Raw genomic sequence first — 26,993 nt, 5'->3', positions numbered from 1 at the left:
AGAAAATACCGCTTTCATCCCACCACTGGCACAAGCCCAGAATCCCACTACTGTTGATCTTTCCCCTCAGCATGCACCGGGTTTTACCCCTTTCCACCACTGCCCCGGCACCTCGTCCCAAACTTTCCATGCTCCACCAGCTAAAACAACCCCTGCTCCGATATCTGCTCCTGTTTTCGTAGCCCCTCCGCGAGCTACCCTCCACCGATCTTTTAGTGAACCTGTATTTCAAGCTCCAGATACCCAATATTATGCTCCAAAACCAACTTTCAACATCACGGATCCCTATTCCTACACCCCGTATTTTGAATGTCCTGTTGAAACTGAAAAACTATCTCGGAATGTGGAGCAGGATGAGATATTCAGGAAAGTGAAGAGTTTAGAGCAATCTTTAAAGAACATGCAAGGGATAGGAAGCCAAGTAAGTGTGTCTTACAAGGATTTATGCTTATTCCCTGATGTCCAATTGCCCATTGGGTTCAAGATGCTCAAGTTTGACCTGTACGATGGACATGGAGATCCCGTGGCCCATTTGAGAGGCTTTTGCAGCAAGATGAGAGGTGCCGGTGGGAAAGACGAATTATTAATGGCGTATTTCAGTCAGAGTCTGAGTGGGGCGACTTTGGAATGGTACACCCGCCAAGACGCTAGCAGGTGGTACACATGGGATGACTTGGCTCAAACCTTTGCTCGACACTTTCAGTACAATATAGATATTGTCCCATATCGCCTATCTCTGAAAAGGTAGAGAAGAAGCCCAGTGAGAGCTTTAGGGAATATGGTTTCAGATGGAGAGAACAAGCTGCACAGGTCAAACCTCCAATGGAAGAAGATGAGATGGTCGAGTACTTTCTTCAAGCCCTAGAGCCTACTTACTTTGGCCATTTGATCTCATCCATAGGTAAGTCTTTCAACGATGTGGTAAAGATGGGAGGAATGGTGGAAGAGGGACTCAAGTCTAGCAAGATCATGAGCTACTCCGCCATAAAAGCAACTACACAGGCAATTCAAAGCAACACCGGAACACTGTTAGGCATAAAGAAGAAAGATGATGTCGCTATGTTTGTCTCTGGATCATGGCGTGGCCCAGGGGTTCGCCTCACCAGTACACCCAACCTCGATCCCAACCTCAAGCCTACACCCAAGCTCCATATAGTCCATCTCAACATCATTTCCCACTATAAGACCCTCAATATTCAGTCAGACTACCCCAATACCATGTTCACCATGCACAGTCATATGCTCAACCCCCTCCTTACCCGCAATGGCATGCTCCAACTCCACAAAATCCTTATCCACCCCTACAACCATACCGAAACCCTACTGGTCCAAGCTTTCGACCAAGGCCAGATTATAGAAAAGAGAGGCAACAGCGAAAAGAAACCTTCACCCCTCTTGGAGAGTCGTATACCAGTTTGTTTCAAAGGTTGAGGCAGTTGGGCGTTTTGAGGCTGATTAAGCCAAAGATGCCAAATCTACCTCCAAGGAACCTCGATTATTCCCTCAGATGCGCATATTGTTCTAATGCCCCAGGGCACGACATGGAGAAGTGTTGGAATTTGAAGAGGGCGATCCAAGAGCTTATTGATACAAGTCAAATTATGGTTCAGAGCCCGAACGTGCCAGGGGTCCCGGGCAAGCCTGTCGTAATTGTGGAAGGGGCTCGTATTACCCCCGTTATTATTAAGCCAGTGACCCAGTTACCAATGGTTGACACAAAGGCCGTCCCGTGGAATTACAAACAGGTGATAGTAACATATAAAGGGAAAGAAGTAGAGGAAGAAGTCAATGAAACCGGAGGACTGACTCGTTCTGGGAGATGTTTTACCCCAGAAGAACTGAGGAAAGCCAAGCCATTCATGGATGGCCACATCCCAGTAAAGAAGCCGGTCACCGAAGAAGAGGCTGAAGAGTTCCTGAAAAAGATGAAAATGCAAGACTCTTCCATTGTAGAGCAGTTAAAGAAAACACCAGCTCAGATCTCTCTTTTGTCTTTGCTGATACATTCAGATGAACACCGCAAAGCTCTGATGAAGATTTTGAATGAGGCCCATGTTCCTGATAAGATCACGGTGAACCACTTGGAAAAGATTGCTAACAAGATTTTCGAAGCAAACAGGATCACTTTCTCAGATGATGAACTTCCTATGGAGGGTACAGAACACAACCGAGCTCTTTATCTCATAGTGAAGTGCGAGGATTCTACTGTCTCAAGGGTATTGGTTGATAACGGTTCTAGTGCAAATATTTTCCCTCTGTCCACTTTGCAAAAGTTTAAGATCGGCACTGAAAGGATCCACATGAACAATGTATGTATTCGAGGCTTTGATGGAGGAGGGAAAGATTCTGTCAGTGATATAATGCTCGAATTGTCAATAGGGCCAGTTGAGTTCACTATGGAGTTCCAAGTACTAGATGTGGCTGTCTCCTACAACTTGTTATTGGGCAGGCCCTGGATATATGCTGCCAAGGCAGTCCCGTCTTCTCTGCATCAAATGGTAAAGTTCGAATGGGACAGGCAGGAAATAGTTGTGCACGGTGATGAGAACTTTTCTGCTTACAATGACACAATTGTTCCATTTATTGAAGTTGAAGATGATAAAGGGCCTTGGGTGTACCAAACATTCGAAACAATGTCTGTCAAGAAGATTCCTGAAGGAGAATGCATTCCAGGTCCAAAGCTACCCTCCGCATCCGTCATGGTAGCAAATGAAATGTTGAAGAATGGTTTTGTGCCGGGCAAAGGTCTGGGTTCGTCTCTGCTGGGTATTGCACATCCGGTGTGTCCACGTGAAAGTTTTGGTAAATTTGGTTTGGGATTCACACTCACAGGGAAGGACATGAAAAAGGCTAAAAATTTGAAAAGAAAGGCATGGTCACTTTCTAAGCCTGTTCCACATATCTCCAAGTCTTTTGTCAAGCCAGGGGTCGCAAAACGCCCAATATCAGCGGTCCCAAAACCTGTGGTCGACTTTGATAAAGAGTTGATCAAGAGGTTCTAGAGTCTGTTTGATGAGGTTAATATGGTGGAAATCGGGGAAGGTTCCAGTAATGCCGATGTGCAGCTCCTTGGGCCAAATGTGTAGCTTAGCAATTGGAAAGCTACTCCTCTCCCCACCCGGAAGGAGTTTTGGTAGTTTGCTTTGTTTTCCTTTCTGTTATCTGGGTTATTCCAGGGTTGTAATTCAGATTTCTTATTTTTTGCTTGTTTTGATGTACAAACCCTTCTATCCTTTTATTTTCAATGAAATACAATTTCTCGTTTTCCATTATTCATGACAGCGTTTCATTTTTGTTTTGTTCTTTTTTCTGTACAGTTCTTTTTATGTTGGTTTCAATGACATGACATGCATGAGGAATTTTCAGCCAAATCTTAAAAGCCAATCTAATTCTGAAATAACAATCCAAGAAGTAGAGTGTGATGATGAAACAGAATATGATGAAGAAGCAGGATTTCAGGAAATCAGTAGAGAACTAAATCACTTCGAAGAAAAACCCAAGCCTAATCTGAATGAAACTGAAGCAATCAATTTAGGAGATCAAGATAATATCAGGGAAACCAAGATAAGTGTGCATCTGGAACCACAAATCAAGGAAGAAATAATCAAAGCACTGTTTGAATATAAAGATGTTTTTGCATGGTCGTATGATGACATGCCGGGTTTGAGCACTGATTTGGTAGTTCATAAATTGCCAACTGATCCGGCATTCCCTCAGGTCAAGCAAAAGTTAAGGAAGTTCAAGACTGACATGAGTGTGAAGATCAATGAAGAAATCACAAAGCAGCTTGACGCAAAGGTCATTCGGGTCACTCGATATCCCACTTGGTTAGCTAATGTCGTGCCAGTACCAAAGAAGGATGGTAAGACCAGGTTCTATGTTGATTATCGTGATCTCAATAAGGCAAGTCCAAAAGATAACTTTCCATTGCCAAACATCCATATTCTGATCGACAATTGTGCCAAGCATGAGATTGGGTCTTTTGTGGATTGCTACGCGGGATATCACCAGATCCTGATGGATGAGGAAGATGCAAAAAAGACAGCATTCATCACACCATGGGGGACATACTGCTACCGGGTAATGCCATTTGGTTTGAAGAATGCTGGGGCAACTTATATGAGGGCAATGACTACCATATTTCATGACATGATACATAAGGAAATTGAGGTTTATGTAGATGATGTGATCATAAAGTCAAAGAAGCAGTCCGACCATGTTGGAGACTTGAGAAAGTGTTTCCAAAGGCTCTGCAGGTACAACCTCAAGCTCAATCCGGCAAAATGTGCATTTGATGTCCCGTCCGAGAAACTGTTGGGATTCGTAGTCAGTCGACGCGGTATTGAGTTTGACCCATCAAATATCAAAGCCATCCAAGAATTACCCCCGCTAAAGAACAAAACCGAGGTGATGAGCCTTCTCGGAAGGTTAAACTACATCAGCAGGTTTCTTGCTCAACACACGACAACTTGTGAGCCCATCTTTAAGTTGCTGAAGAAGAATGATGCGGTTAAGTGGACTAATGAATGTCAGGAAGCATTTGATAAGATCAAAAGTTACCTGTCAAACCCACCTGTGCTGGTCCCGCCAGAACCCGGGAGACCTTTAATTCTCTATTTGACGGTATTGGATAATTCTTTCGATTGTGTGTTGGGTCAACACGACATCACGGGCAAGAAAGAGCAAGCCATTTATTACCTCAGGAAGAAGTTCACTCCTTATGAGGCTAAGTATACTCTTCTAGAAAGGATATGTTGCGCCCTGACTTGGGTGACACAAAAGTTGAAGCATTATCTGTCATCCTACACTACTTACCTCGTTTCTCGCATGGATCCTCTAAAGTATATCTTTCAGAAGCCTATGCCCACAGGAAGATTGGCAAAGTGGCAGATTTTACTCACAGAGTTTGACATCATCTATGTGACTCGAACCACGATGAAAGCCCAAACCCTAGCCGATCACTTGGCCGAGAATCCGGTGGATGAAGAATATAAGCCACTGAAGACTTATTTTCCTGATGAAGAAGTGATGTATGTTGACGAGGCTGATCATGATGAAAAGCCAGGTTGGAAACTTTTCTTTGATGGAGCTGCTAACATGAAATGTGTCGGAATAGGGGCTGTACTCATTTCTGAAACAAGGCATAACTACCCCGTAACAGCTCAGCTTCGATTTTATTGCACTAACAACATGGCTGAATACGAGGCATGCATTCTAGGTTTGAGGCTAGCTATAGACATGGGAGTTCAAGAAATATTGGTTTTGGGAGATTCAGATTTGTTGGTTCACCAGATTCAGGGAGAATGGGAGACTCGAGATTTGAAGCTCATACCGTATCGACAGTGTCTGCATGATCTTTGTCAACGATTCAGGTTGGTAGAATTCAGGCATATTCCCAAGATTCATAATGAGATTGCCGCCTTGGATACTCTAGCGTCAATGCTACACCATCCGGATAAGACTTATGTCGACCCTTTGCATATCCAAGTCCATGATCAACACGCTTATTGTAATGTGGTTGAAGAGGAAATTGATGGTGAAACTTGGTTCCATGATGTCAAAGAATACATCGAGTCGGGAATATATCTGGTACACGCCACAGGTGATCAAAAGAGAACCATTCGACGTATAGCTAGTGGATTTTTCTTTAGCAGAGGAATCTTGTATAAGAGGATTCCAGATCTAGGACTACTAAGGTGCATAGATGCTAAACAAGCTTCGACTATCATGGCCGAAGTGCATGCCGGAGTTTGCGGGCCACATATGAGTGGTTATGTCTTGGTAAAGAAGATTCTTCGAGCAGGTTATCATTGGCTCACCATGGAACGTGATTGCATCAGCTTTGTTCGTAAGTGTCATCAGTGCCAGGTGCATGGTGATTTGATTCATTCCCCGCCATCTGAGTTACACGCGATGTTTGCACCTTGGCCCTTTGTTGATTGGGGCGTGGATGTCATTGGACCAATTGAGCCTGCAACATCGAACGGGCATAGGTTTATTCTGGTGGCCATTGATTACTTTACCAAGTGGGTCGAAGCTGTAACTTCCAAGTCCGTGACCAAGAAGGTAGTGGTAGATTTTGTTCATTCAAATATCATTTGCCGATTCGGAATTCCCAAGGTAATCATCATAGACAATGTGGCTAACCTCAACAGTCATTTGATGAAAGAGGTATGTCAACAGTTCAAGATTATGCATCGAAACTCCACTCCGTATTGTCCTAAGGCAAACGGAGCTGTTGAGGCTGCTAACAAGAACATAAAGAAGATATTTCGCAAGATGGTGCAAGGTTCTAGGCAATGGCATGAAAAGTTGCCTTTTGCTTTACTGGGTTATCGCACTACTGTTCGCACTTCAGTAGGTGCAACTCCTTATTTGCTAGTGTATGGAACTGAGGCAGTCATACCTGTGGAAGTTGAGATTCTATCCCTTCGGATCGTTGCAGAAGCTGAAATTGATGATGATGAGTGGGTCAAAACCCGGCTAGAGCAGTTGAGTTTGATTGATGAAAAACGATTGGCAGCAGTATGTCATGGTCAATTGTATCAGAAAAGAATGGCAAGATCATACAACAAGAAGGTGCGTCCCCGAAAATTTGAAGTGGGCCAGCTGGTATTGAAACGCATCCTTCCCCATCAAGCTGAAGCTAAAGGCAAGTTTGTCCCAAACTGGCAGGGGCCGTTCATTGTGACAAAGGTGTTGCCCCATGGTGCCTTGTATTTAACAGACATAGAAGACAAATGTGTAGATATGGCTATCAATTTTGATGCAGTCAAGAGGTACTATGTATGATTTCTTTGCTTACCTTCAATCACATTTTGTACTTGGCGCGTTCAAAGTTGGAATGACGAAGGCATTTTATTCTGCTATACCCAAGCACTTTTGTCCTTTATTACCCCTTTTGAGCCTTATTTGTTTTCTTTCATACCCCTCTTTTGGAATCAGAAGTAGAGTTAGGAAATAGAAAAGAAAAGGAAAAAAAAAAGAAGAAAAAGGAAAGGAAAAAAAAACTTTTAGTTTGAACTACGTTCGACCCGATTCCTTTTAAGGATACGTAGGCAGCCTTACACGGTTCGGTCCCATCAAAATAAAAATTCAAAATTCCCCAGATTCGAAGAAACTGGGACAGAAGTTTTAGTTTTGTAAAAAGATCTGATTCCAAAAGTTGTAATTTTGAACCCCTTGATCTTAAATTATTTTGAGCCTGCATGCCACCATTTCTTTCTAACCCTGTCCAAACCTACATTACAGTCCAAAAAAAGACCTTTTGATCAACTTTGAGGATGCCAAGTCAAGTGAGATGGATGTATGATTTACATCATAGGTAGCACCTTTGTTCATGGGCACAAGGAAAAGTGAATAAATGAGAGAGTCTTATTGGTGAAAACCCTCACGGGCACCATAGGGCGATGGTGAGTCGAGAGAAAATTCAAATGAGAGAAGTCTTATTGGTGAAAACCCTTACGGGCACTGTAAGGCGACAGTGAGCTGAGAGAGGAGCAAATGAGAGAGGCTTGCTGGTGAAAACCCCTCGGGGCATTACAAACCGAATGGGGTTCATGACTTTACAGAGAAATTAAATTATGGAAACCCCGGTTTTGAAGTATGAAGACATGGCATGAACTGAAATGTTATTAGTTAGATGGATTAGGCTAATTAATCTGAAATGCATGTCATAATCATTGGAGCCAGTTGCTTCATTCAGATAAGTTTCTTTTTTATTTTTCTTCAAATAGTCATCTTTGTTTTTTCCTTTTTATTCCTAATTCTCGAAGTCACTTCTCTTCGTTTCTTTTGGGTCTATTTTTCTAAGTCTCTATCAAATTAGTCTTTGTTAAGCAAGCAAGAAAGGACTTCAAAGCTCATTACCAGCTTTTTATTTACACCAAGCGAAATTCGGCCATGCACATCACAAGTGACATGATTTAGAATGAGCAATGCGGTGGTAACTGAAGTTCAGGTGGTCAAGTGATTCGTGAATTTGTAGGAAATGCAAAGGTTCAACAGTTGTCAGAATGAAAGTGCCATACGACGAGTTGAGTGTAAGGGATTCAAGTCATTAAGAGGTTTTGTGGTCGAGGTCCGATCAAAAGGTCAAACAATTCTTTGTAGCCCGAAGCAGCTAATCAAAATGAAGCGGGGTAGTGGCAGAAGCAGACACTTTCAGCAAGGATGCCACAAACTAACCACCACATTTTCAAACTGATAAAATTTTCTTTGTTTTAAGCAGGGGCAAGAAATCTTGTTTGCTTTGCCCAGAATCCCCCATGAGGAAAGCATGTTCTCGATAAGTTCAGTTTTAAGTTTTTAGGACCCTCCTGGATAATGGGAGTTAATTTCAACTGCTCAGGACCCTCCTGGATAATGGGATTTAATTTCAGGTTTGCAGGACCCTCCTGGATAATGGGATCTAGTTTAAAATTTTTAGGACCCTCATGGATAATGGGATTCAACTAACACTCAAGAATGTTCCTGGCATAAATTGGGGCAGAACATTTTCTCTATTTTGTCTGTGTTATCATGATTGCAGGCGCCCACCTGGAGAACGAGGAAATTTATTTAAAGTTTTAAGTCATCAGGCGCCCACCTGGAGAATGAGGGAATTTATTTCAACTTTTAAGTCATCAGGCGCCCACCTGGAGAATGAGGGAATTCATTTCAAGTTAAAGTCAGTTGCAGGCGCCCACCTGGAGAATGAGGGAATTCATTTCAAGTTTTAAGTCATCAGGCGCCCACCTGGAGAACGAGGAAATTTATTTAAAGTTTTAAGTCATCAGTCGCCCACCTGGAGAATGAGGAAATTCATTTCAAATTTAATTTATCAAGCGCCCACCTGGAGAATGAGGGAATTTATTTTAAATTTTAAGTCAACATCAGGCGCCCACCTGGAGAATGAGGGAATTTATTTCAGTTTTAAGTCAGCACAGGCGCCCGCCTGGAAAATGAGGGAATTTATTTCAAGTTAAAGTCATTAATAGGCGCCCACCTGGAGAACGAGGGAAATTATTTCAAATTCAAGTCAACATCAGGCGCCCACCTGGAGAATGAGGGAATTTATTTCAAATTAAAGTCATTGGCAGGCGCCCATCTGGAGAATGAGGGAATTTATTTCAAGTATTAAGTCATTGGCAGGCGCCCACCTGAAGAATGAGGGAATTCATTTTAAGTTAAAGTCATTAACAGGCGCCCACCTGGAGAACGAGGGAATTTATTTCAAGTTCAAGTCATTAGCAGGCGCCCACCTGGAGAACGAGGGAAGTCATTTCAGAATTCACTTCAGGTTTCAAGTCAGTAGTAGGAGCCCGCCTGAAGAATATGGTCAATTAAAGTTAAGAAGTAGCAGAAGTTCGCCTCAAGAATGCGAGTCAACAGTTCAAGATGCACAACAGGACTGTAGAAGATTCAAGATCAAGCTTCAGAAAACCTATAAATAGGAATCTTGTAACTCATAGCTAATAGGCTTGTTTAGTTTCTTTTTATTTTAATTTTGGTGTAATAAGGAGCTCAACAAGCAGTAACAGCAGCAACAACAATGAAATCACAGTTATTCGGTAGTCCCAGCTAACAAAATTTTCAAAACTACACTGACCTGATTTCTTTATAGCCAAGGATATGTAGGCAATCTTCGAAGCAAGGTTCGGTCAAACTTTTTCAAAACGCTTCCCAAGGAGTATCCAAACGGGCGAAAATTGCTCGTATTTGCTCATTTTATCTTTGCTCGAAAACTCTTCGTGTTTCCGAGCAAAGAGGAGCAGCTGTGAGCACGTGATTTTTACCCGACGAAAAATACTCCTACAAATTCAAAATAGGTTTTTCTAATTATTTGAATTTTTATAGAAGTTTTAGGAATTTCTTGTTAATTGTTCCTTGCATTTAGTTGCATATTTAACATTTTAAAATCATAAGAAAAATACCAAAAATGTCTAAAATATTTCATGCATAGCATTTTAGGTCTTAATTATAATTAGGATTTAATTACATAAGTTAATTATTTTATTAAATAAAAAATCAAAAATATTGGACATTTTTACATTTTTAGCTTTCAGTTGTAAATTAGTAATTTTCTTTCATTAGTCTTAAGTTAATTAATTATTTTTATGTTAGAAGTAGATAATTAATTTAATTCTACAAATTAGATTGTTTTAGAACTTAACTTTTTTATTAGGATTAATCAAATTTATTAGGGTTAAAAAATTCAAAACAAATTTAATGAAAGAAAGGCTTTGTTTGGTTCTGGTTTGGGCCAAAGCCCTTTTTCAGTGGCCCAATGCATCTCAAAACCCAACTAGCCCCAAGCCCAGTCCGTTCCAGCCCTCAGTTAACCAAAACGACGTCGTTTTAGTAACGGCGATCTTAGCCGTTGATTTTCTTTGATCGAACGGCTGAGAACTCCACACCCGAAACCCTTATAACTGTTTTAAGACCCCCCCCTCCCCCCAAACCCTAGACACCCCGCCCAGACCTCTCTCATCTACTTTTCTCACCCTCAGCCACTCACCACCGCCTGCCGCCCGCCGAAAATCGTCTACGGCGGCGGAGCAATCCCAAATCCTCCCAAAATCATACCCTACACTCCTCTCCTCATCCTCAACCCAATCCTACCCCTAGTTTCCACAAAATCCCCACTGAATGTCCTCAATTTCGGATCTAAAAAAATAAAAAAAGAAAAAAGAAAACCCCTGGTTTCTTTCTTCTTTTGATTTTTTGTCGAGTTTCAAGGCTCGATTCGAGCGAAATTTATGCTAATCGATTAATCTCAGTAAGAACAATCGATTAGTGTCATTGTCGGCTCATTTCGAAGTTGCTGGAGGTCGGTCGATTCGCCATTTCTCGGCCAGTGTTCGTCATCACTGGAATGGTTTGGTGTCTTCTTGGTCTTGCTAAATCGTTACATCCACTCATATTTCCTATTTATTGTGTGATTGATTAATCAGGTTTTAATTTTTGTCTGCATGCTCAATTAGATTAGTTAATAGGTCGATTTAGTTTAGTTAAGAGTTAGTATTTGGTGAAGTCCTTGATTAGATTTAGGGCCCAAAATATGGTTTTGTTATTTCTGATTTTCTGTTTTGGGATTCTTCTATGAATTCGGATTTGCGCTTGTCTTGGGCCATTTGCTCATGGAACTTGGCCCAGACCTAAGCAGATAGTCTGTTTCTAGAAATAACAGCTGGCAATTTTAGTTAAAAAAATATTCTTTTCTTTCTGACTTTTCCCATTTTTTACGCTGACAGGATTCCCTCTCCTCCTTCTCTAATAACGACAGCCCTTACATTCTATATAAGAGACTTGATATTCACATACAAAAGGGGAGAGGAGGTCACACAAAAGGGGAGGGGAGGTCACACAAAAAAGGGCCTCCGAAATTCATACTATCCTTTTCATTTTTTTAAAAGACTGATTTTGAGACTCCAAATTTCTGAAAACTTGAGAAATCCCTTCTCATTTAGCAAGAAGTTGGTTTTACAGTGTCATTTGGTCTTGGGTTTTACTGCTGGATTTCCGGTCTGAAGGTTGGAGCTATTGTGTTTGTTCTTGCTGTTGTTTGCTATTTGTTGTTGAAGCTGAGTTCTTTTCCCTGGTTTTCTATACCTTTATTTGGTCCTCTTCATTTGTTCGCCTACTGTTAGGTATGTAACACTCCAATCTGAAACCTCTTTTAAATATGGAACTGAAGTTGTAATTGTTCAAGTTTAGCCTATGTTTAACATTTTGTGCATCAAAGATGTGCGGTTATCTTGTTTATTATCAAATCCATCCACCTTTTGCTTTCTGCCATGGTAAATGAAGTATATTTCAATTGTGATTACTGTGATTGTGCTGCTGAAAATTTCATTAGGATAGAGCTATTTGGTTTTAAGGTGAAATAATTTAGCATAAGTTTAGTCCATGAATGGAACAAACTTATTTGATACTTTAGCGTCTACAGTTTTCTTTTAAAAGTCGAGTGTGAGTTATTTGCTTTCAGGGATCTAATTGAGTATGAATGTCGTTGTAAAGTCTGTAGTAGTTTAAGTAGTAATATGAGCATGATTTAAGTTAATGACATGAACTTAAGAGCAATAGTATGACTAACTTTCAGGGTTTTAAATTGTTGTGGTTCCTATTTGTTTGTTGTTGGTCTTGTGGAATTGTTTGAGTCGAGCTTCATTCTTATACCTCCGAATGTATATTTATCCACTATTTACTATTTTTTACACTCTTAGGTATATAAACGCTCAACATAAATTTGTGATGTTTGGGAATTCAAATTCTCTTGCAACCTCTAGTTCTTTTAAACAACATATTGAAAGAAGTTGTTGGCATGCTTTTTCTCTGATTATCCCTTTGTATATTGAAATCATGAAAAGTTATAATCTTTTGAATTTTAAACTGTTGTTTCATTTGTTTCAATTGTGATAAGTTGGATGCAGATTTGCAAGATTAGCTCTGTAGCTATCCTTGTAAATGCAACACTATTTTTTGAGAATTGCAAAGTGTCACATGGGCCTGAATTGAGTGTATTAGCAGAAGATAATGAGATGGGAAGCCAGGAGTTTATTTTATATGAAGTCACAGCTGATAATTAGCTAAATACAAGGATCGCTAAGTTTATTTTGTTTATGATGAGAGCTACGTAAATTCATTATCCATTTTGTATAATTTCGATTGATAGCTGGTTCTACGTTTTTTTTTCAAAGAGTTTATATGGATGTTTCTGTCTTATCTCTGAGGCCTGGGGATGCCTCTCACATGAAAATAGATGTTTGAAAAGGAACTATTTTGCTAATGCTCTTTCTATTCTTATCTGTTGTGGCTTCCTTGTTTATCCCAGATGTTCTAATGCTAGATATTCTAATGCTAGAGTAGCTAGCGTATTTGGCAGAAGTTTTGCTTCTCTTTGCTTTCTACCTCCATCCATATTCACCTTTCAAGTTATTTTAATTAGCTCAAATGATTTTGATATGAGATTTCACTAACTAATTTTGAAATAAGCCTTTGAGATATAAACATACGCATGCTCTGAGTCAGAAGCTAAATTGATACTCTTTCCCAACAAAATGCACTCCATAAATCTAGACTTTGCACGCGAATCCCAAATTTTAGGATAATAGAAACATAAATAATCGTAGCCATGCTTTAGGTGCGCGTGTAATCGACTTTCGTAATTGTGTACACGTTCGCGTGACATGATTATGATTTCCAAAAATAAATCAAAGTATGCGTTCGCGCGACTTTGGCCAACAATCTTAATATTAATAAAGCGGGACTAATTGTGTACACGTACGCGTGACATGATTATAGCGCACCGAATGAAACGGATTCACACACATGTGATCCATTTTAAAGATAAATCCATAAGCGCCATATCTAAAAGTGGTAAAAGGTAAAATGTACATGGGTTCTAAAATACGTAATTAAATAATTTAATTAAGCCATGTATGATTAAAGCGACCGTGCTAAAACTACGGAATCCGAGAGTGCCTAACACCTTCTCCCAGGTTAACAGAATTCCTTACCCGGTCTTCTGGTTTCGCAGACTTTGAACAGAGTCAAAGTTCCTCGATTTGGGATTTAAAATAAACCGGTAACTTGGGACACCATAAATTATCCCAAGTGGCGACTATGATTAAACAAATAATCCCATTTCGATTAATGTCACTTTAATTGGAAAAACTCCCCTATCCCCTCGGAAAAAAGGAGGTGTGACAGTAACTTAAAAGAATTAGAATATTGAACCCACAAGTTTCAAATTCTGGCTCCGCCTCTGGCTGGAGCAGCGGAGGAAGCACCAATATCAGTAGTATTTTCAGTATCAGTGTTATTTGAAATAGTTTCTTAGATTGTAGTAATTGAGAGCAAAATTTCAATAATAACACTGCTACAATAATATTATTTGTAAGTAGGTACACGAATCGGCTTGAGTTGTGCTGTGCATTTTCCTAAGAAACTATTTCAGCAGTGTGAAATGTCTCTCCACGATTAAACAAGCCTACCTCTATTAGGGAGGATACAGGAATCAACAAAATATTAAATTACAAACTCAGCTATTTAAAAGAGGGGAACAATAAAAGTAGACTACAAAAGTTTAAGGAGGAAAGGAAAAGAAGCTGAAGAGGGACGAAAAAGGCAAATAAAAAATGCTGATCATTGATGGCCATTTTGAAGGTCTATTTATAGCGCTTTAATTGAAGCTTAGAGCATGACAAGTGTACACCACTTGTCTTCGATTTCTCATGCAAGAATGCCACATGGAAGGATAATTGTCCATTTTTTGAAAATATCAACATTTATAGATAGTGTTACTTATTTTGTCATACACGCCTGGTTCTTTTCTTAGATTTTTGGACACATTAGGCTTTTTTGCAAGAAAACTTCTCAAATATACCGAATACGTCTAGTTTGTTTGGGCTGATTTTCAACTCTTTTAGCAATATTCTGATTTATTCTGCTAAAACATTTCCACGTCAAAAGTTGACTTCTTTTATTTTAAAAACGAATCCACGCGTTGATTACATAAGCTTGCTTAATTAATCGATTATCTTTTTTTTTTAAAAGGAGATAATTTCTACCGTATAATTCGTTGTTCATTTTGACTCGAATTGTATAAGTGCGTTAAAAAATTCACCAAATAAGTAAAATAATTGATTTTGAACACAATTAATTAAATGAATTAAGCTAGAATCTAGAACTCAAACTCAAAAGGTCCGGATCTCCTCTATTGATATATAGGGCAGCCCGTTGCACTAAACCCCCGCTATACACAGATCCGGAAAAGTACCGGACCACAAGAATCTGTTGTACATAACCTTTATCATACGTTTCTGCACTTCTGCAGTGCTGAGAATAGTGGTATTTGAGTAACAATTAGAATCCCACCCAGCTTGAGCCTTGAGGTTTGGCAAAGTTTTAAAGTTATGTGGAAGTTAATTAGATATTCAATTTATTTTAAAAATTAAGTCACAAGCATGTCTTCTTTTATTGACATGATTTTAAAGATAAATCTCTAAGTCCAAATAATTTTTTCCCTAAGCAAATAAATTGAGTTGATGATTAATGGAAAGAAAAATAAGAGCAGTTTATGATCCTATGATACCGTGACTGGTTTTTAAACTTGGAAGAGGATCAAAATTGCTCGTGTTATTTGAAATTGACCAACTTTGTCTCCATTAGCTTTTGGTCTAATATTAGCTCCGACGTAAAAAAAAGATTATTTTTTCATTGATCTCTAATATTGCTCCAATCGAAGGGTAATTTTAAACCATAGTAAAAAATTTATGTGTAAATTTGGACTTTGTTTTGAAGAATTTCAACAAGTGAGTCCATAAATTTCACACCCGAACTCTGTTAAATGCAAATCCAAAACATCTATTAAAACTTAATCAATGAGAAATTTCAAATAGGACATGTTGAATGAAGCACTTTTCAAGAAAGTGAAAACGAAGACCAAATCAAAATAGGAACAATATTATTCACACATATAAAAATTCAAATCACCCAAAACATATTGCCAAAAGCATTAATTGCACGAGCAAATTATTTTCTTATTTCATTCTTATGTAGAAATCCATCACACAAGTCGTCTCTTCTCCGCATTTTGCTTTAAGTCATGGCTGGTCGACGGCGGCGGCGAACGGAACGGCACAAGCGCAAACACAACAGGACGGTGTATTTGGTTGGCAACAGTTGCAATTGTTACATGGTGGTTCCTTAAACCCAAGTTCTGCACCAATTATGATCATATCGTCAGTTGTTTATGGTTGTAAATTATAGTTGTCCAATATTCTATTCGTTTTAATTTATGTGATATTGTTTGACAGAACACATAGTTTAAGAAAGAAAAAAATATTGTTTCAAATGTATGGTCTAAAACAAGTCATAAATATTTGTGTGACTATAAATTAATAATTAAGTATAAATAATAATTAAACTTAAATTATTTATAAGTATAGAAGAAGATGTCATCCTTGTTGGAACAAATTAAAACGGAAAGTGTGCAACATAAAATGGGACGGAGGGAGTAATACTAACATACCTCGACGAGTCAGTCCGGCGGCGTTGGTGGGAACAGCCGGAGATAGAACTAGCATAAAGATGATGATAGTCGCCAGAAGAGTTTTCTCAGAATTCATCGCCACTGCCTTAGATTTAGAGGTTTATTCGCTAAAGCTATGATAATGTTATTCTGCATACACCACTTCAATGTAGTTACGATATATAGCTTGAGACAGTAGACTTTTGTTGTTTTTATATATGTTGCTTGATACAACAAGGCAAACTTATCATTTTTTAAAATACAGAATTGAGCTTTCAATTCCAGTAGTTGGAATTATTTTACTAAGTAAATTTAAAGTTCTTAATTAGTCTAAGTGTTTGACGCCAAAAAATTAGAAAGCCAAATTTACAACTGGTAATTAAAAAATAGTCATAATTTTAGAAGTAATCGAAATTAAGCCACTTTTTCATGTACAGATAAAATCTGAATAAAAACACCCTCAAAAATCCGGAAAAGTTCTAGAATAATATGATGGAATTTGAATTTTTTAAATATGAGATTCGAGCATAATATGCTGGAATTTCATAATATGCTGGAGTTCCACATTATATGCTGGAAGTTTATACACAGGAGCTCCATAATTCAGCATATTATGCTGGAACTTTCCGTGTGCTGGAGTTCCAACATAATATGTTGGAAGTTTATATGCAGGAGCTCCATAATCCAGCATATGATGCTGGAACTTTTCATGTTTCAGCAAAATAGTGGTTATGTTTTAATGACTTTGTAAATATTGACTATTTTTTAATTACCAGTCCGAAAACTGACTAGCTCATACTATTTTGGGAACTTTACATAACTGTCACAGTTTAAAATAAATATAACAAATTCTTAACATGAAATCCAATATTACAATTGTGGCAAGAAAATATTTATATTTGTAGCACATAGTTCCATTAAAATAAGAATATTAATTATTAATCCCTAAACATAAGCAATTTGAATGGAAAGTTAATAATTCTTTGTACAAAAATCATGCCTTTTTTTCTCTTTATCTATTAGTTTTCCTTCTTTTTATTCATCTTCTTAATTTTGTTTTCTGTTGAAGCCAAAATATTTTTTAAATTTGTTCCATTCGTTTCCTTTTTAATTATCTTTCTTAAGATTTTCTCTTCCTTCTTTCTTTCTTTCTTAACATAAAGATCTTACTTCGATAATAATATACGTTAATATATACAAAACGTATATATAAAAAATATACATTGAATTAACACATATAAAATATACAAAAAAATATACATCTTCAATTAAGATGACACTTAGACATGTGAAATATACATTAAAAATACATCTTAAAATAAGATGGCACTTCACAAATAAATATACAAAAATTATATACATAAAAATACATTTTGAATTACTTGATATACAAAGTATAAAAGACGTATAAATCAATACATCTTGAATTTAGGTGGCATTTACATATGTATTAGATTTTCAAAAATGGAGTGAAGAAGATGAATGTTGGAAAGGGAGAATGAAAATGGACAAAAAAAGTACTTCCCGTGATTAGTGAGTCAGTTAACTTATTAAATGTTGAGCTTAATTTTTATAATATGCTAATAATAAAAAAGGAAGGTGTTCTTTATGGAATAAACAATAAATGGTGCTTTTTTTAAAGTAATAGTTAAAAAAGAATCAAGCGTGCAAAAATCTCAACTATGACTGCGTTGGATCGATCAACATTTGAATGGGCTTGCTACTTTCATGAATCTTGTGGGCTTTCAAAGAACGAATTTGGAAATAGTTTGGACTGATCTGTTAAAGTTCAATACATCTGAGTATCTGACCCAATACTTAAATTTCGCTAATCGCTCCATTCCTAGCCCGTTGCCAAGGAAAGCAGGAGGACTGTATTTTGCATATAAATAGTGTTAGGATTTTTACCTTCCTATATACTATATGAAACATTATTACCTTCCCTACTCAAGTTTTAATTTAATTATATGGGCATATACAATTTATCAATTATATATATTTTAGGAATTAAATGAGATATCCTTTCCCTCCCCTCATGTTTCTCCTTTAATCACGCTAAAACGTATCTAACGTACATATCCCGCTCCCTCCACGTATCTCTGTACACACCCCCATGATTTCGATCCCCTCTCCCTCCATTAACGCTTTCTTCCATTTTTGTTCAAAAAGTTTTCTCAAATTTTCTTATTTTTCTCTCAAAATCCCTATGAAATCGTTATTGCTTCAAATTTTCCTTCCCTTACGATGAAAAAGAAAGGATCTACGAGGAATAGCCCTAAAAAAGCTATTGGTGGTGATATTTCTTCTTTTGATTTGGGTGATTTCTCATAGGATTCACCCAAAAAATGGTAAAATCCAGACATGCAACACCGAAGAGAAATTCCAAGCTTTCTCCTCGTGAAGCTAGGGCAGAGGCTCGAATAAAACTCAAGCATGACAGGGATGCTGCTGAAATAACATCTAGTAAATCAATAAAATGGAAGGGCAAAGAAATTGCTCGTGATGATGATTTCGTCGAAGAAGAAGTTATTCTGAAACCTGCAAAAAAAAAAAAAAAAATCAAAGTTTCTTCTATTGGCAAACCTTCAAAAAAGAAGAAGGTTCAAAAATCTCCTAAAAACATACCTCAACAGTCATTAGAGAAGGTAAAATTGTAGTACTTACAATTTTTTGTTGTTATTCTTACTTAAAAAACTATTTTCATTCTCATCCTGATACCTATTTTGTTGTTGTTTTGTAATTGTAGAAATTTTGTGTACATTGTGTATATTTCTTGTTTTTTATCAATTTTTTTACATATTTCTAGAAATTATAAATTTGTTGTATATTATTTGAAATAATTTTGCTAGGGTATGTATTACATGATTTAGTTGGTTTTGTTGGTTAATTTTTGCTCTATTTATAGATGTTAATTTCATTTTCTGTAAATAAATTGTATATATTATATCCAGTTGTTAGTTTTTTCCCCAATTTTAGGGAAAAAGGGTCAAATATACCCCTCTACTTTCGAATATTATTTATATTTAACTTTTGTTATATTATTCGGCCAAATTTACCCCTACCATTATACTATCTGGCCAAATTTACCTCTACCATCAGCAAACTTTTAAAAATTATCCATCAGTCCGTCATGTGACCCAGAATCTCCAAAATTATGTTAATTAAGTCATTTATTCTTTTTCATGATTCACTATTTTTGAAATAATTGGCATTTACCTGATTTCTTAATTGGAAAAAAATTATAAGAGAAAGAAATATTAAAATAATACATCGGTTAGTAAATAAATTATAGTAAATTGAAGAATCTAAATTAGGCAGCTTGTCTAAAATTTAAAAGTATTTACAATACCCCACCTTTATTGAATTCATTGCACCAAAGATATGGAGACTTTGCAAGTATTAGTGATAGAAGTTAAAGTTCATTGGAGACTTTACATTGTCGAATTCAACTTTGCTTTAATCAAATGCTTACGCATTGTGCACTCTTAAGTTAGTTGATAATTCTATACTAATCAGATAATAACAAAATATATTCAAATATACATGTACATTCCTGATTATCATCTGTATATAATACACAATAAATAGACCCACTAAATTCTACGGAGTGTATATGGTTGAAAAATAAATAAAATTTTAAACCAATTCCAAACTCATTATCACAAGAAAAGAAGTGGGTGCATTGGTAATTAAAAATATCCATAAATAATTTGTATAATCTTGTACCTTTAACATTCTCATCAATAGTAATTTCTGGAAATAATGGAGCAAGAAGAACAACAAGTGATTTAAATAAAAGGAAATTAGAGATTTTGGATTACTTAATAGATCAAGGAGTAATTTTTAAAAGTTTGGTGATGGTAGGGATAAATTTGACTGGATAGTATAACGATAGGGGTAAATTTGACCGGATAGTATAACGGGGGTTAAATGTAGACAGTATCCGAAAGTAGAGAGGTATAATTATTCATTTTTCCCTTTTTTAAATGTATATTACTTTTTAGTTTCTTGCTCTAAATAAATAATTGTCAGTTTATTTGTAGCTTCACTGTAGTTCAGTTGTTATATTTGTTATTGATTTTGTAATTTATTTGTCTGCAATGTATTACTATATTTCTGGCTGTAGATAAAGTGTAGCAGCATTGTTATTATTTTGTTTTCTTGTCTTTAAATGTGTTTTATTAAATATTTTTTTATTTGGTACAGAATTGAAAATTCTTTGCACCACATGATATTGATTATGGCATCATTAGGTTTCAAACATTATCCGACCCTGTAGTCTCTGCCCAAATCAAGGTATTATTTGTCTGAAAATGGGATAAAATTATTTAAGAAGACATATTTTGGACACTTTTTTCGCATGCCCAAAATATGTATCCAAAATCAGGCAATTCACCTTCTAATGAAGTATGAATTGAACACATTCGGGGCGAATTTTTTCACAGCAGAGATGAAGAGTGAGAGGCTGAACTTTGGGTTGAGGGAGTTTTCTCTTATTACTGGCCTCAAATATTTTAGAGAAGTAACCGACTTTGGTTACACAACTAAGTATGATAGTAAAACAATGAGGAGTTATTTTCCGAACAAGGAAAAAGTTGAGAAGTCGTACTTGAAACAAATTATAACCAATCGTAGTTGAGTGAATGATGAGAATGCAGTCAAGCTGTGTATTCTCTATCTGATAGAGTTCTTCCTATGTCCCTCAGAGAAAGATAATAGTTTGATTGACCATTTTGGGTTCTATTTGGTGGACTCGGGGAAGTATGCGAATTTCGCATGGGGTATCGAAGCTTATACACAATTGCTTCAATCTGTTAGGCATAAGTTGAACCTTTCTTTGTATTTTTATCTCCTTTGAGCTTTTCATTCGCTATGCAAATTTAGTTGTATGAGTGTTGCTCTACAGTCAACACATATATAGCTACAAGGGTTGGTAATTCAATTCCCCGCATATTTAATTAGACGACAACAAAAGACAAGATATGAATTTCTGCATTGGAAGAGAGGATGATCAAACCATGATGGATCAAGATAAATGTTTTTCAATTTTGTATAAGGTATTTTAAAATATTGATATACATAACACAACAAATCTACATGTTTATGGTACAGACAATATAACTACAAATTATCTACGAATTTTATACATATGATGACTATCTCCCCCATATTTTTATTTTATTCAGTTCACCAACATGATTGAAGCCCCAGAAGAGCTTTCTAGATTGACTTTGTCAGACAAAGTTGTATACATCCCGGAAGAAGCTGAAACGCAAGCCGAGCATCCGACAAATGCTCCATCTTTATCTGGCAATAAGCAGTCAATGGGAATAGATGACAAGAAAGATATTCTGAAACAACTAAAAAAATTAAGAAAAGATGTTGATAAGGTAACAACTGATGATATTCCAAGTTGGTTTATGTAATTTATGTTATGCAAATTATTTCTTTAACTCTTTTTATTTTTATACTTAGGTCAGTTCAGACCTTGGATTGTTCAAGAAAGAGGTATACCTAATTCTTGATTTTTAGGCTTCTTTATATATCTGTAATCCTCTTATTGTCAGATACATTATAAGCATTTTTGGTTCTTTAGGTTTTTGAAGAACTAGGTAGCATTCGAGTGCTATTCAATGATTCAATCAAGTTTGTCATACAGGAAATAAAGAGTCAACAAGATACTAACATCGATGCTAAAGTTTCATTCAAATTATATTCATTAACTAAAATATTTTTTATCCTGTTTATGTTTATATTACCATTCATAAAGGATATAGCCTCATAAATTTTGCTTGCAGTTTAGTGGCAGTTCTGAAAAAAATGATGAGCATTATAAAGTAAAAAACACACAACAGTATCCCGGCAGTAGTGCTAAACAAGTGTTGGGCAGCAACACTAAATATGTATTTGTTCAATTTTAACACAATTTGATGACATGTCTTACCTAGGTTAAATATATTACTAAAGTATCAACTAATAATCCACATTATATATCCAATTGTTGTATAAGATACAAGGCACATGTCTGATATTCAAAAGGAGGAGAATGTTCCTATATCATATCCGGTAGGTGTTGACTTATTTTTTCAGTTTCAAGAGGTATTGAACAAAGAAACTTCTGGTATAATTTTGTATATTTTTTCTACATGATTCACAATACATATTACATTTAATCTACAAGACATAATTTCAACAAATTAACTACAATTTAATAACAATTTATCTATATTTATTTTCTATTTATTACAAATGATCTACAATTCTCTTTCAATGTACACATTTGTTATCACAGAGAAGGAAAGTATGTATGTGCACTCTCCAAATCAGGATGCAAATGTTGCCATACAAGGAGACCATTTCAATCTGGAGAAGGAGATTATGCATTTGCAATCTCCAATTCAGGATGCAAATGTTTCCCAACAAGGAGAGGATTGCAACGAAGCTTTCAGTGGTATTAATTATTACAATATAATTGTAGAAAAAAATAACAGCTTTCATATAATTTGTAGTTTTCCTAACATTTCTGATGCAAGCAACATACAATGTTATTCTTTTATTTTAACTTTGTAGGTGAACCAGTCGACTTCATCAACGTAGATGATTCAGACAATGATTCCAAGTCTGGAAAAAGGACAATAACACTTGATGTTATTGAGTTGCCCGAGAACTTCTCACAGATAGTCAAGTTCGGCGAGGTTAATGAATATGAAACAACCCCTGTTCATCAAGGAAGAACAAGGGTTCCTGGAAAGCATGTCAGATCCCCCTTTCTTCCTTATTTCAGTTCTGATGGAAGCACTTCTATTGGCCCTCCTCTAATTTTCAACATCAAACATCCATTTACTGGGGTAATGGGTGAAGATGTTGATCCTGCTTTGTTGGAAGAATTCAATAAGTGGTTATATTTAGGTACATGCACAATTTCAAAGAGGTTAGATTCTACACTCTTTCCATATTATCGAATGCATAGAATTTATGAATTTTCAATTACAACTACATTTTAATTGTACTTGCTATATCTTTATATAGGAAGAAGGCGCCTTATACTGTAAAAGATAACCAGCTCAACCCGTGGTTAGATCTTGGAGTGGAGAAAGTTGATAAAAATGATTGATTTTATACTTTGGCACATTCCGGAAAAATCCTGAACAACACGGTACACTCATACCCCGACAGAATTTAATGATAAGCTGAAGTATTCTGTTATTTTAGATATCTATAGATTTTTTGTTAAAATATTATAGTTAAATTGTATGCTGCAGTGAGAAATAATATAATTTATTTCTTTGCAGCACATTGATGTTATTTTGTACTACTTGAGGAAGAGAGGAAAGCATGGTCCTGAAAACAAAATACGATTTCAACCACTTACTATATGTTCAAGACTAGAATAGAACAAATTTATGAGAGGTACAGTAAGGCCCCTGTTGATAGGAAGCTTGCTGTTGTCAAACCCCAGGACGTCGTATCAGAATACATATTGGGGGTACTGATTACTTGCAAATATTGCATGGGACAAAGTTGAGTTTGTAATTACGCCCATAAATATTGTTAAGAAATTTCATTGGTTGTTGGTTGTGTTTGATATTACCGAAAGGATTCTATATGTTTATGATTCTATGGTCTCTTCATGTAATCACAAACTTGTGGAATCTGTTGTCGACAAGTTTGCTATTATGATCCCCTTCCACTTGTCTTCCACCAGCTTCTATGGAAAGCGTTCAAACATCAACTACAAGAACACAAAGACATACATTGAAAAAGGTATTACTGACTCTCTTGACATTCAGTGGTTGGTCGGTGAGATACCCCAGCAAAAAGAGAAATCACTGTATGTATTGCTTTTCCTTCAATTTAACCAATTGAATTTTACATTGAATGTTAAAGCTTTTTTCCTAATATTTATTGCAGTATTTGCGGTGTATACGTGGCGGCATTTGCAGAATATGCCAGCATTAGACAACTCTTGATTTCAAAGGAAGACCTTTCTGATATTGATCAACACCGTAGACGCTATGGAGCGCTCCTTTGGGATTATGCTAGAAAAAAGCAAGAGCTTAGTGAAATTAGTAAAAGTGAGGTGACTGGGAGATTAGCAAGAAGAAAAGGTGCACTAGCTCTGAGGGAGAGAACAAGAGTCCGGACCAAAAAGAATTAGTTTTCCTTTTCAGTAGCTATTTTATAGGGAAAGTGTTTAGTTGTAGCTGGATTGTATTAAAATTGTAGGAAAATTATTTATTAAGAACAATTCAGCAAAAGTTTAATTGTAGCAGATTTGTGCTAAAGTTGTTTTAGCTTTTGTTTTGTTATGTTATCCAAAATTCTACTACTTACAAATAAAAATATTTGTAACATGTTTTTTTATCGAAATTTGTTAGTACTTGATCTCCATATTGATACTATATAATATATGTTTTCTGTTGTCTTCTTTTACCCTATTATGTTAACATATGTTACTCTAAATGTAAGTTATTAAATGTTTAGCTTTACAATTAAAGGAAATTTCAAGCAACGATATACCAAAACTCTCAGATAATAATTTTTTTACATTATAACTACAATTCGGTCTACAACTAATATACAAAAATACATAATCTATTCAAAATTAGCAGTATTGTTAGGAAAAGCTTAAAATTAATAAATAAACACAGTTATTGAACGAAACAACTACAAACCAATGGTATTAAGAGTTAAAATATGTTTACCAAACATTCATTATAGGAGACAATCTTTATTCAAATTAGCAACACAATTACACCATAACTATAATTGTCCAGAACACAACAAATACAACTGAATATGCCTTAAAGGACATATTATCATCAAAAGTACCCAGTAAAAAAATATTTATACTATATTAATTCTTATTTCCTTTTGGGAGCATTCCTACAAAATCTTTTATTATGCCCTTTTTTGTCTGCAGTTGCCACATGAAACATTGTACTTCTTTGCATTTATTTTATCATATGGTTTGTATCTTTATTTTTTAGGTCTCCCTGGCTGTCTTTTCTCAGTAGGTGGCAGTACAACTTCTTCTGCTATATGTTGTGGCATATCCCATTTACTTTCATCAGGTAGATGGTCTACTGGTGTTTCATAAGTCTGCAGAAGGCTCTCTTTAAGGAGAACAATAGTTTTTATAAGACTCGTTCCCGTGCCTCAAAGCCGCCAAAGCATGTGGATAAGGAAGTTCATCAAGCTGGAATTGTCCACAGCTACATCTCTTGTTTTGAAGTCAAACAATGAAGCGCTTCACACCATCTATCACAGTATGAATGTAATCTATTGAAGCCCTTACCTACATTTTTATTACAAACATACAACAAGTTGTCATCACTTGATAAAATAAAAAATATCTATAACTATACAACAACATATCTACAATTATCAGTATATGTTTATTTTGATAAAATCAATTATATGATGTTATGGACCATAACTTACTCTCATCTTCTGTGATAATGTCCTGTTGTCCTCCAACTCTTTGTTGTATTTTTTCCAAGGTATGTGAACGTACCCTTTGCATTCAATAATTTTTCATTAGTCCAACGTTCAAGAAGAGTCCTCATGTACGCTAATAGTTCAACCACGGGCAACTCTCTTGCATATTTGGTTACCGCATTCAAGGACTCTACAATATTTGATGTCATCGTCCATGTTCTGTTCACCGTAGCATTTATTCGAGACCATTTGTGATAACCAATATCATATAGGTATGCTTTAACACACGTATCGATCTCTTCGATCTTTGACATTCTTTTATTAAATTCATCAAGTGTGTATGATCGTGCTGCGGCAAAGTACAATTCGCTTAATTTTAGATGACCTTTCTTGAACTTTGACCTTATATTTGTCCAAATATGCCACATGAAAGCATAATGTGGCATGCCGGTATAAACCGTAGATGTTGCCTTCAAGATACTCTCATTCCGGTCCGAAACAACACACATATTTGGTTTTTCACCATATGCATGTTTGAATTGCTCAAAAAAATACCTCCATGATGCGTCATTTTATGAATCAACAACAGTGTATGTTAGTGGTAATATGCTACCTATCACATAGGTGGAAAAAAGAAATTAAATTTCAGTAATAAAACTTGAAAATATAAAAAATATAGCCTTAGAAACAACTTTATTACAATATTTTTACAATTAATCTACATTACCTACTGCATCCATTGTGCTAGCTGTTAGCATGATTCCCCTATATGTCGACTTCAAGAAGGTGCCATCAATTACTATAACTGGCCTACAATGCTCCCAACCCTTGATGGACGTACTAAGAGCAACAAATGCATACAAGAAACAGTCATCTTCAGTCTTCTGCAATTTCACTACCGACCCCGGATAAGTCTTCTCCAAAATTTACAAATAACTCGGCAACCGACTGTAGGAATCAACAGGATGACCTCTCAAAAATTTCAAAGCCTTTTCCTTTTCTCTCCAAGCTTGCATGAATGGTAAGTTCACACCATGTTCTCATAACATGCCAGCTTGTATGTCTTTTGGTATGTATATTGTCTTATGATCCGCATATTTTGGCATGATCATGATGCCAACTATCATGGCAGTAGCTTTGCGTTGTATATATGTGTTGTCCAACAAAGAACATGTGTGCAAGCTGTTGAATTTTCGAACCTTGAACAATGCTGATTCATTTATGCTGGTGGACTTGAAGTGCCATGTACAATTGTCACCAACACATACGAGGCAGTAGCTACAGAATAAAAATAATTATAAAAATGTTATGCAAATTGTAGCTACAGAATACGAGGTTGTTTATGCACATCAAATTGTTCTAAACAATTTATATACATAAAAACTACAACTTATACACAATATGATTTTGACAAATATATTCCTACCTTCTTGCACTAGACCTTTTCACCATAAATTGAAATTTATTCATGACAGCATATTGCTTCATTGCACTAACAATTGTTTGCTTATCTTGGTAAACTTGGCCTACTTCAATT

The 26,993-nt window shown here is 36.2% G+C and overlaps 1 long non-coding RNA gene across 1 annotated transcript; it reads right to left on the bottom strand.

Moving 5' to 3' along the window:
* Window positions 1–15,429: 15,429 nt before the first annotated feature.
* Window positions 15,430–16,167, bottom strand: LOC107829518 (uncharacterized). The gene is made up of 2 exons (XR_001657953.2): window positions 16,016–16,167; window positions 15,430–15,703 (listed from the first exon to the last, which is right to left on the bottom strand). It is a non-coding gene; the product is annotated as an uncharacterized LOC107829518 (long non-coding RNA).
* Window positions 16,168–26,993: the final 10,826 nt, after the last annotated feature.

This window comes from Nicotiana tabacum, chromosome 4 (assembly GCF_000715075.1).
Source record: "Nicotiana tabacum cultivar K326 chromosome 4, ASM71507v2, whole genome shotgun sequence".
Taxonomy (NCBI): domain Eukaryota; kingdom Viridiplantae; phylum Streptophyta; class Magnoliopsida; order Solanales; family Solanaceae; genus Nicotiana; species Nicotiana tabacum.
This window is presented reverse-complemented; position numbering and strand designations above follow the sequence as displayed.